The following is a 12,572-nucleotide window of genomic DNA, read 5'->3' on the forward strand; positions in this document are numbered from 1 at the left end:
ACAAAAGAGAAATCTTTTGCTCTGCACTGGCACAGTAAGAACGATGCACTAAGGGCAAGACCTTGAGCATCATACCTTCAACTTGTGAAGCTGAGTGTTTATTTCAAAGAATAATACCTGAACTCAGAAGTGACAGAAGACTCCTTTGCTCAAAAACAACTGCTTAAGAAAACGATTTTGCAGATTCAGCCATCAAGACATACAGAGACAGCCATATATAGCTGTGGTCCAAGGGCACCAAACTACATCCCAGTCTGGCAACATAACTTGACAGCATCATCCATGTGTTACTAATTTTTCAGACATAAAAAATGCAAGATTGGTTGGGTTGTGGGTTCTTGTTTCACAGTTCCAGAGAGCTTGGTCAGACAACATGTGGCAGAATTGGAAACCTTTCAAGGGGCCTCTGAAAGGCTATTGCATGAAGCATTTTTATTAGACCTAGTCATTTTGTTTCATGTGTACTTTCCTGCATGTATGTATTTGTGAATCATATCCATGCTTGATGCCCAAAGAACTCAGAAGAGGGCATCAGATCTCCTGCAACTAGAGTTACAAATAGCGGTAAACCACTTTGTGGGGGCTAGGAATAGAACGCTGGCCCTATGGAAGAGCAACAAGTACTCTTAACTGTTGAGCTACCTATCCAGACCCTTGCAAGAGGCTTTGAAATTGAACCCTAAGTTGTAACATTGACTCCAAGATGTCAGTTACTAGGTCCATGGGGTTTCCCTCAAAGAAAGTTGCATGCAAGGAGTGGAGTCAGTTCAAGATGAAGACTGTATGCTGCAGGCAATAGATTTAGAAGGCAAGAGCTACCTAAGACCTTTAAAAGCAAGGTAATTCCATCCTGAGCACCATAAGACTCTTAAATTTGCTGTTTGCCCTGTTGGACTTCAGTCTTGCTTTTGATTGACCTTTCCTTGTTATGTCCTCATTGCTCCTTTCCATTTAAAATTGAAAATAGTTTTTTCACACAATATATTCTGGTTATGTTTTCCCTGCCCCTAACTCCTCCCAGTTTTTCTCCAGTTACCCATACATCAAACTCCACACACTTCCTTTCTCTCTCTCTTTAGAAAACAAACAGGCGGGGCCGGTGAGACGGTCCAGTGGTTGAGAGCATTGGCTGCTCTTCCAGAGGACCCAGGATCAATTCCCACTACCCATATGGCATTTCACACCTGTCTGTAACTACAGTTCCAGGAGATCTGATGCCAAGATGCCAACGCACATAAAATAAAGTTAAATAAATGTTTAAAAAGAATACAAACAGGCATCTAAAAATTATAATGAAACAAAATAAGATAAAATTAAAACAAACAAGAATATGACAAAAAAGCAAATAAACAGAAAAAAGAGCCAAAGAAAAAGCATAAGAAACACATATAGATGCTAAGACACACACATTTACATGCACAGAAGCGCCATAAAAATAATATTGGAAGATACATTATACAAGAAAAATAACTATAATTTAAAAATAGCCTAGACAAAACATTATAGCTCCAAGAGTTTGTTTTGCATTGGCCATCTACTGCTGGGCATGGAGCCTGCCCTTAAGTGTGGTTTGTATAGCCTATGAGACTACATTGGAGAAAATTAATTGCTCCTTTGCTAATTGCTGTCAGTTGGATATACCTTCTGTGTTAGGAATCGGGGCTTGTGTTTACTTCTCTTCTCAGTACTGGAGCCCTATCTGGCTTAGACCTGTGGAAGTCCTGTGTACGTTGCCACAGTATCTGTGAATTCATATGTGCATCAGTCCTGCTGTGGTTAAAAGGTCTTATTTCTGTGGTATCTTTCGTCTCCACTGGTTCTTACAATCTTTCTTCCTTCTCTTCCACAAAGTATCCCGAGTCCTGAGGGGAGGGACTTGATGAAGACATTCCATTTAGGACTGGGTGTTCTAAGATCTCTCATGCTCTGCACATTATCCAGACGTGGGTCTCTGTATTTGTTCCTTTCTACTGAATAAGGAAGTTCCTCTGATGATGACTGAGCAAGATATTGATCTATGAATATAGCAGAATGTCATTAGAAATCATTGCATTGCTCTGTTCTTTTATGAGAACAGTATCATTTTGTTTTCTCCTAGGTCAAAGGCCTATCTAGTTTCAGGTTCTTGGCTACCCAGGTGGTGTCAGGGATGGGTTCCATCTCATGGAGTGGGCTTTAATTTCAATCAGCTTATAGTTCAGTTAGCTAGGTACCCCCAAAAGATACACAACTTTTGTGCCACGATTGCACCAGCATATCTTTCAAGAAGCTCAGCAGTTTAGATCTCAGGGTTTGTAACTGGGTTGATGTTCATCTTTCTCCTTTGACTGTGTGTGGAGTCCCTTCCAGTACCATAAACACTAGTCAGTAGGGGTGAAGGCTCTAAGTAAGCCCCAGCTATACTTCTCATGTTCAACAGATTATGTACCCGTTGTCTTCAGTTTTGGAATGGAAATGTTTACTCTCTGGTATTGTATGTTGGAAATGTGTAATTGGGTTTTATAGGGGCTCATACTTATGAAACTGCCTGGATTTAAGGACAATGTTGTGCTTGCTTGATAAAGACTGAGAAATTTTAAACTTGGAATGAATGTATTTTGTTTCATTAGATGGCTAAAAGCTTAGGGTATCCAGAGGTAGTTGCTATGGTTTGAACAAGAAATGTCACCCACAGGCTCATATGTATGAATAATTAGGCCCCAGCTGGTAGCACTGTTTTATAAGGCTGCACGCCCTTTAGGAGATAGTTCCTTGCTAGAAGAAATGGGTCACTGGGTTGGGCCTAGTAGTTTTGTAGACTAGCCCAACTTCTCTGCTTATTGATTTCAGATGTAAAGTCACCAGATGCCTCTGGCCTCTTATTCACAATGATGAACTGTAGCATATCCTCAATTGGTAGGGGCAACATAACCCCCCGTTCCTTTAAATTGGTTCTTTTCAGGTATTTGGTTATAGAAAAGTGACCAACAAAAAATGTATATATGTACCATTGTCTCCAAATTATTTCCTTCTCTCATCTCTTGACCTCACTGAAATCACTCTTCAGAACAAGTCTATCAGTGAACCCCATGACACAAAATACAATGCTTAATTCTTAGTCCTTGTAGACACCGCTGTGGTATATTCAATGTTGTTAATTCAGTTAGTGGCCACCCTCTCTTCCTTGAATCACCTTCTCTGGTAGTTTCCTTTCTTTTCTTGTTTCTTCTCATTTTCCTTCTTGGGATGTATACTTTTTCTCAAGCTTGATGTCTTGTTACAAAATTCTAACCATCATACTCAATTTTACCATTTATCATTGACTTTCTTATCATTTATTTGTGGCAGGGAGTAAATGAATACTTTGATGTGGGCATGGCCTGTCAAAGACCCCAGGAACTCAGACATAATGGGCACAGTCATTACCCATATGGGCCAGACTCAAGAGGGGTGCGCAAAGCTATTCCCAAGGATCCAAGTAAAAGGGTTTATGGATGACTGATCAGTGTGTGTGAAGACTAGCAACTGCAGCTTCTTTCCCTGGATGTTCACAGCCTAGATCCTTAGCTTATAGAGACCACCTGCAGAGGTTTCCTATTGAGACAGTTAACCCCCCCTCCCTGTGGTATCTTAATAAACATGTTGAGGTTCCAAGCAACTGAAGTAGTGGTAGTGATCCCAGCTTTGCCATATGAGTTTCTACGTACCTGTCCTTTCGTCATTCCCTTGTCGCCCCTAGCCAGGGTTCCAGGACCCTAGCCACACAGGCCACAACAACTTCTAATGTAACATCAGTACCAGTCTACTCCAATCCACAATCCTCTCTTACCTACATTAGTTTTCCAGATGGTTCCATCCTTTGTTCTGTATATTCTCAACACAGAAGACATAGTGAGTCAATTCAAATCCATATCAAATTATGCTACTGTGATGGTTAGTTTTTTATCACAGAGTTAGAGTAATTTGGGAAGAGGGAACCTCAATTTAGGAGAGTCTCCTCAAGATTGTCCCCCATGAACAGATATTTGGCCCATTTTATTGAATAATGGTGACCATAGGTAGGACAGGCTCATTAGGAGCCAAGTCAATGAGTGCAGTGCTACCCTGGCAGGTGGTCCTGGATGGTATAAGAAAGCAGGCTGAGCAAGCCATGAAGAACAAGCCAGTAAGCAACATTCTTCCACACCCACTGCTTCAGTTACTGCCTCTAGGTTCCTGCCTTGAGTTACTGCTACAGTGTCCCTTATATAATGGACTACAAGGTATAAGAATAAATAAACCCTTTCATCCAAAAGATATTCATGGCCATTGTATTTAATCATAACATCAGAACCATAACTAAGATAGCTATTTTCTGTTGGATGATATTACCTCTTAGTAAAGGCCAAAGGTGTTAAAGCAACATTAAAAGCCCCAAATATCTCAGCATCACTTCAGTTCTCCAAATTTATCTCCCACTATGCTTATCCTTGTTCTCAAATATACTTACACTATTCCTTTACTGTTCCTTAGTTGCATAAGGTATGACCCAACATCAGAACCTATACATAATCTATGTCCAGATAGATGCCAATCTTGATTTCTCATTTCTCAATAGTCTTTACTCAATAGTCTCCTGCCTAGGGCACTGACTCCAAACTTCTGTCTCTCCAAAAAATTATCTTATCTCCATTTTTCTCTTTTATTTTTCTTCTCAGAATTTATGATCTAAGATACTAAATCCTTTAATCAATTCAAGATGACATAGCAAATACTATAGACTAAAAATATTAAATATAAATACATTTATTAGAGTTTTTAAGGGTATAGAATCCAAAATCAAGATGCAGACAAGTAAGACTTCATTTTGAAACCTTTATTTTGGACTGTCAGCAGCACCAATGCAATCAAGGCTCACATGTGTGCCCTTTCCCTTATCAGGGGAAGGGAAGGGAGAAGTCTCCCTAGTGGCAGCAGTTTATGGATGAACACTAATCCCATCAGGTTAATGCCCCATTCTTGTGGCCTCATTTAAGCATAATTATTTTCTCCAAATCCAATCTCTAAATTCCACCACATATTGGCTTTGGATTTCAACCTATGAATTTGTGTTGTAAGGAGGTTGCTTGTTCATTTCTCTGCTGCTCGGCCCCAAAATAATCACACAGAAACTGTATTATTTAAATCACTGCTTGACCTATTAGCTCTAGCTTCTTTTTTTTCAATTTACTTATTTATTAAAGATTTCTGTCTCTTCCTCGCCTCCGCCACCCATTTCCCTCCCCCTCCCCCAACTAAGTCCCCCTCCCTCGTCAGCCCAAAGAGCACTCAGGGTTCCCTGCCCTGTGAGAAGTCCAAAGACCACCCACCTCCATCCAGGTCTAATAAGGTGAGCATCCGAACTGCCTAGGCTCCCACAAAGCCAGCATGTGCAGTAGGATCAAAAACCCATTGCCATTGTTCTTGAGTTCTCAGAAGTCCTCAATGTTTGCTATGTTCAGCGAGTCCGGTTTTATCCCAGGCTTTTTCAGACCCAGGCCAGCTGGCCTTGGTGAGTTCCCGATAGAACATCCCCATTGTCTCAGTGTGTGGGTGCACCAATCTCAGTCCTGAGTTCCTTGTTCGTGCTCTCTCTCCTTCTGCTGATTTGGACCTTGAGATTTCTGTCCTGTGCTCCAATGTGGGTCTCTGTCTCCTTTCATCGCCCGATGAAGGTTAACATTCGGGAGGATGCCTATATGTTTTTCTTTGGGTTTTAGCTTCTTAATGACTAATGCTTACATCTTAATTTAACCCAACTCCATTAATCTGTGTATCACCACGAGGCAGTGGTTTACAGGATAAAGTTCCATCTGGCTCTGGCAGGGCAACATGGCTTCTCCCTGACTCCTCCTTCTTTCTCCCAGCATTCAGTTTACTTTTCCCTACCTACCTCTATTCCCTGCACAGGCCCAAGACAGCTTCTTTATTATTAACCAATGGTATTCACAGCATACAGAGGGGAATCCCACATCAAATTTGTGGAAAGATACAAATATTCAGTATAAAACATCACATATTCCATACTATTGATTTAGTTAGTAGCATCACATATACAATACTGAATGGATAACTGTTCTTGTTTATTGTTTACCTTTCTTACTAGAATTGATATTTTATGAAGTTTAGGGTTTTCATTCACTTATGTTCACTATTTTAATCCCTGTGTTTTCAGTAATACTTGGCAGACGGTATGGACTCAATAAATATTTACTGATTAATTGGATAAAATAAACTAATTGTAGCTTGATGTAAGCACTAAGCAGCAAAGAAACAGACTGATTGACCAGAATGGAGGCCATCAACCTTGGCTGGTTGTTCAAATCACAGTAGGAAGTATTTGCAAATACAGATGCCTAGAATTCACCCTCCAAAATTCTGCCTTACTTGGTCTGGAAGGGCTCTGGTCATAGTTTTATTTTTGATGTTCTCCAAGTGATTCTTTTTTTTTCTTTTCTTTAAAAAAACTATGTTTTCACATTTTACATACCTATCCCAATTCCACAGTTCCCACTCTCTCCCCTCCTCCTGTTCCCTCCACCTTCCTCTCACTCTACCACCATCCACTCCTCAGAGAGGGTAAGGCTTCACTTGGGAAGTCAACATTGTTTTGAGGCAAGACAAAGGCCCTCCTCACTATATCTAGGCTGAGCAAGGTATCCCTTCAAAGAGAATGGGTTCCCAAAAAGCCAGTACAAGCAGTAGGGATAAATCCTAGTCTCACTTCCAGTGGCCCCTCAGTCTGCCCCAGCCATGCAACTGTCACCCGCATTCAGAGGGCCTAGTTTGGTCCTATGCTGGCTCTTTAGCTGTCAGGTCGGAGTAAGGAAGGCTGAGAATCATTGTGTTTGAAACTAACTGGAAACATGAGAACCTACTGAAAAAAAATAGACAAGAAATACCTAATCTTATTCTGAGATGCCATAATTTATATGGAAACTTGGAGGAAAAACAAAGGGACAGGCAATTTGGGGCCAGGAAGGGGTTCAGTTCCTGGCAGAGGGTCAGAATAAGAGTGAAATCATTAGAGTACAATTGAGTTTGGTGTGTTCTCAGAACAGAAGGTTATTGTGGGTGGTACAAAGCAGGAAAAAAAGGAGAAGGACAAGATGAGATTAGAAAGGTACACAGGAACCACATTATTCTGGACTCAGTAAACCATGCAAACTAAAAAGATATCTTACTTCATGAGATGAGAACTGTGAGATCTTTGAGGATGATGTGATCTGATTTACTATGTTGCATAAAGGCATCAGTAAATGCAGAAAGAACCCAGGAGGTTATTTTGGTTGTCTAAGAGCCTGAACTGAGCTAATGGCTAAGAATTTTCCCTGGTATTAAGAAGGCAGAAGTCTGATAGTGGCATACAAGTCCATTCTGCTCAGCCAAACTCACATAGATGGCCAGTGATTCCAGAAAATTTCACCATTTCAGAACACAGCTTATTCTATGATCAGTGGCTTCAGAGGTTGGAATCTGCATGCTCTGACTTGCCTGGGCCTTCCTAGTTGATCAGGTAGTGGAAAAAGAGCTATCTACCTAGCCAATAATCTAATCTGAAAGAGACTCTTTAAAAAGTAATAGCATCATTTACTCATGTAAATTTTAAAGAACTCCACTAATTTGCAATACTGACTCTTTTCTGCTTTTTGTAAGATTAAGACATGAAAGCACATAAAAGTGGCAGAAGAGAAAACAAGTATATCAGTAACTGCTCTTTTGTTTAACACCTTCTGCTGAGCACTGTCGTGTGCTTTGCACAGGATCCAGTTTAGTCTCCATCACAACTCAATGCTGTACAGAATATGACATGCCATGATAATGACAATAGCAGTGGCTAGCATTCACTGAGTGCTTAATCGTTAAGCAAGGTGTTTTCACACATATTACTTAGGTAAATGTGCATTCTATAGATGAGGATATCTAGGACCAGATAGGATAGACGATTTGTCTCAAGTCACAGAACTACGCAGTTGCAGTTCAGATGGTCAAACATGAGTGCTTTTAGAGGTACAAGAATTCGCAACAAATGACACTTACATTGTCAAGAAGTACATGTATACAGTGAACAGGCCATGTAGACATACACACAAGGAGATGAGAGAGAAGGGCATCATGAAGAGGCTAGAAAATGGCCCCATATGGTTGGAGTTGTGGGTACATGATGGGGAAGTTCATTTGCAAGGCAGTTCTGCCCTAGATGTCTTTATCATATCACTTGTATCAGTTGGGACCTGTAGCCTCCTCTCAAAATTATTTGTCACTTGGATCTTCATCACAAAGTACTTAACTGTTCAAAACCTCTTTCATTCAACTCTCATCAGAGAAGCTTCTTACAGCAGATAGTAGTGAACACCGACACCCACATCTGGCCAATGTGCACAGAATACGGGACTTTGTCGGGCTCAGCCTTAAGTGAGACTTCTACCTTACTCTCAAAGCTCAGGGTAAGTTAATAGAAGGGGATGCCAGAATGATTATAAGAGGCAGAGGTGGCAGATTTTTTAAAGAAAACACTGTTTTCTGTACACACCAGGGCAGATGCACATATGAAATCACAACAATTATGGCAGCATGCAAGAGACCTGCATAAACTCAAGCCAAAATAATCCCAACATGGAGAAGGGGAAGTAGGCATAAAGTCCCACCCATTGCTGCAGAGGTATTGCCATTTGATGACTTCTGGGACAGAGGGAGAGTCAGTCTTCTTTAATAGTGTATCATCTAGTATATTGACCACATTCCAGAGTTGGACATCCCAGAGTAATTGGTAAACACAAACTGGACTTCATGAGTTTTTTAAATGAGAAAGATAGAGAAAGAGATAAGAAAGAACAAATGGGTGTGTAGGGAGGAAGGCGTAGATCTGGGAGAGGTTGTGGGAGGGGTAAATTTGATCAAAATGCATTGTATACAATTCTCAATCAAAGAATAAAAAATATCAAAAATATTCACAACCCCACTCCAAGTTACAACAAAGAATACATTGTCCAATTCAACCCCTGATGACTAGTAAGTTGACTCATGACAAGCCAGTAAATTGATAGCTTTTCAAGCTTAGTTTTTTCTTCCTTAGGTAAAAATGGTCCCCAGCACTACTCATCAAGCCAACAAAGAAAGTTCATCTCACCATAGTATGTGTAACAAGACTAATTGTCAATGATCTAAATGCCTATCAATATGAGGCTGGTGAGACCAAAAATAAATATGAAGGAGTCACAAACAATAACATTGTATTTTGGAAATAAAGTAAAACTGTGTGTTTTGACAAGAAAAGATGTTCCCAAAATATGTTGGGTGGGAGGAATCCTAGAGCTGTTCGTACATTCATCAAACTGGCCAAATATATTTAGCAGAGTGTCAGAATGATATATGGACTTTCACTTTCAGTGTATGCTATTGACCTTTATAACAAACCCGTATACATTTATAATTAGAAAAAATACTCATATTCCCATTGTACAAAACAAACAAGCAAAACCTCCACCTTAGATTATCTTTATCCATCTTATCTTTTGTAACACTGTCAGTGCTCATATGTTGGGTTCAGTAATGCATTTGCTAATTTTCTCCTATGATTTTTCCATGAATGAACTACAATAAAACAATAATGTCTTAACCAGACAATAATATAGCCCAATGGAGTGGCAATTGATTAAAGAATTTTACCCACAGCATAGGTGGCAACCAGTAGAAAGGTCTCCAGAGAAGGACCACAGGGCTTTTCCAACTTCATTAATAATTTAAGTGATATATAAAATGTACTTACCACGTCTGAAGATGACTTGAAGTTGGCAGAGTATCAAATACGTTGAAGAACAAAATTGAGATTCAAAGTGAACTCAGATGGGCTGAGATATGGGGCTAAAATTAAAAAGGTAAATTTTAAATAAGATAAAGAAAAGTACTCAACAAAAACCTTAAAACTCCATTTTGTGGCACTAGAAGAAAGGACAGTGTCTCAGAAGAAGCTTACATTGAAACTGACCAAGCAACCAAAGCTTTGACTGGACCGACAAATGCCAAATCTGAGCCAATAGTTTAATGAAGGTAGCAGATTTGGCTGGGAAACTGACTACCATTTAGGATAGATTAATTAAAGTATCATTTCTAGATTCAAAACGGGAGAGATTGTTGTAGTGCATCCTTCCACATTCCTCCCCAGGATCTCTTCGTTCAATGCTAAACAGCAAATATTTAGAGGGTCACTGAAAAGATGTAGCACCTCCTGAGAAGAGACAGAAGATGGGGGGAAAACAAGACAAAACATAGTAAAAATCAGCCCATGGCAGGAAAAGATTTGGAAGAGACTTGGCGCCTGTCAAGCAGAACTATTGTACACAGGGCATTCGCTTGCCTTCACAACTCTCCTGCTTTCGTATAGAAGGTATGTCCTTTTGCCCTTTTCTTGGGTTGCTTGCCACCCAGTGGTGGCAAGAAGACAGGTTGTACAATAAGCCTGTCAGAAAGTTTTTCTGACCCTGAGGAGGTCTTGTTGGAGACTTGGTAGGCTGATAAGGTAAGAGAGTTTCAAATCCTAGCTGCATGAACTGAAGCCAGTGGCACAATTGTCCTAATGAGGTCTCTTTCAGCTCCCAGGGACCACATTTCTTTTCCCCAAGTCGCTGTGACATGATTCCTTTCTGTACAATGAGCCCACTTTCTGCAGTCCACAGAGTGTTAAGGGCAGCATTGCAGGACTTTCTGGAATTCTATCTCATTTATTATTGTTCAATTGTTCAATATTGGCCAACTGGGGGTTAGAATCCTACTGCTTAGAGGAGGGGCAGATGACTGAAACATGTCAACTCAAGCTCCTATTCAAAGGACCTTCTCCATTTCTTCCTGCCTTTCTGAAAACAGTCACCACATTAACTCAAAAGCCCTAAAACATTCAGTCTGAGGGACTGTCTACTCTCCTATCCCATTACCCTTTCATTCTTTAAATTTGCTCCAGCAACACAGACTTCTAGGTACTCTCCAAAATGATAAGCACTTGTCTGACTTGGGAACAGAGTCCTGACTATTCTTTGTGCTTACAACCTTTTCTCTTGAGGTGGTTGCATGGCTCACTCTACCACCTACTTCAAGGCTCAACTCAGATCACCTCAGTGAGGCTTTTTCTAACCACTCTTTTTTTATTTCACATACCAAACAGTTTCTCCTCCCTTCTCTCCTCCTGTTCCCTTCCCTCACCTCCCTTCTACCCCAACATCCACTCCTCCTCCTCCATTCAGAAGGTCTCCCATGGGAGTCAACAAATCATAACTTATCAAGTTGAGGCAGGACCAAGCTCCTTCCCCTGCATCAAGACTTGACAAGGCATCCTACCATAGTGAATAGATTCCAAAGAGCCAACTCATGCTTTAGGGACAGATCCTGATCCCACTGCTAAGGACCCCACAAACAGACCACCTTACACAACTGTCACCCACATTCAGAGGGCCAAGGTCAGTCCCATGCCAACTCCCTAGATTTCAGTCCAGAGTCCTTGAGCTACACAAGCTCAGGTCAGCTGTCTCTGTGGGTTTCCCTGTCATGATCTTGCCTCCCCCCCTTTGCTCATAAAATCTCCCCTTCCTCTCTTCAACTGGACTGCTGGAACTCAGGCCAGTGCTTGGATCTCTGCATCTGCTTCTATCAGCCCTGGATGGAGGCTCTGTGTTGACAACTAGGGTAGTCACCAATCTGATTACAGATCCGACAACTCTTTTAAAATATATGTGGTACAGGTTTCTACATACACACTGCCAATTCCAACCACTTTACATGAAATATGCTTTTTTGATAGTTTATTTTGGTTTCCTTTCTCTTTTGAACTGGAAGTTCTTTACATATGAACATGTAGTTCTCATGTCTGATGTGTGTATGTCTGGGGGGGAATATTCTGCTTCTAGCACCACAGACATGTTAAGTGTCTGGTGGACTGTCTCCCAAATCCATACTTTTTTTCTTATCTTATTATCTCGACACAACAACAGCAATCATGCGCTAGTAAAAACATAAAATTTCAGTTACATTAAAGAAATTTCACTTTAACAAGTGACTTCCAAACTGATAACAAGATATTGAATACTGAGTAGGAAGATTGGCTATACTTTTCTCTTTTTTTCTCAATTTCCTTGATTTGTCATGCAACTATGTCACATTACTGATTAACTGATGATAATAATTATAGTAGCTAATATCAGCTGAGTGTTAACAATGTACTAACATTGTGATAAACACTTTACTTGATTAAGATATTTAGTCCCTATGACAGTCGTTTGAAGTTGGCACTACTAAAATCCTCATCTTAAAGACCAGAAAACTGAAAAGAAAGAAGGTATCAAATCCTGGCCATGGTCACACAATTAACGTCAGACAAATTTCAAGGTGCATGTAATTAACCCTTGTCATCAATGTAAAATGGAAAAATTGATGATGGTGATAGAGATAAATCTAGTGTTGCTAGTCTTAATCATGCATCAGGAGCTATGCTGATTACCACACATCATCTCATTGAAATCTTGGAATACTACTACTATTATTTGGCTGTTTTTCAGCCTAAACTACCTGTAATTTACTCAGCTATT

The 12,572-nt window shown here is 40.3% G+C and overlaps 1 protein-coding gene across 9 annotated transcripts in view; it reads right to left on the reverse strand.

Moving 5' to 3' along the window:
- Pak3 (p21 (RAC1) activated kinase 3) overlaps nucleotides 1-12,572 on the reverse strand; it is a 250,624-nt gene that overhangs the window by 192,245 nt on the left and 45,807 nt on the right. For 4 of the 9 annotated variants that reach the window (XM_075958637.1, XM_075958633.1, XM_075958628.1 and 1 more), the window contains exon 2: nucleotides 9,767-9,861. The exons of the other annotated variants lie outside the window; for them this stretch is intronic. The gene's annotated coding sequence lies outside the window, so the exon portion shown is untranslated. The remainder of the gene's footprint in view (nucleotides 1-9,766; nucleotides 9,862-12,572) is intronic. 9 annotated transcript variants of the gene reach the window in all.

This window comes from Microtus pennsylvanicus, chromosome X (assembly GCF_037038515.1).
Source record: "Microtus pennsylvanicus isolate mMicPen1 chromosome X, mMicPen1.hap1, whole genome shotgun sequence".
NCBI lineage: Eukaryota > Metazoa > Chordata > Mammalia > Rodentia > Cricetidae > Microtus > Microtus pennsylvanicus.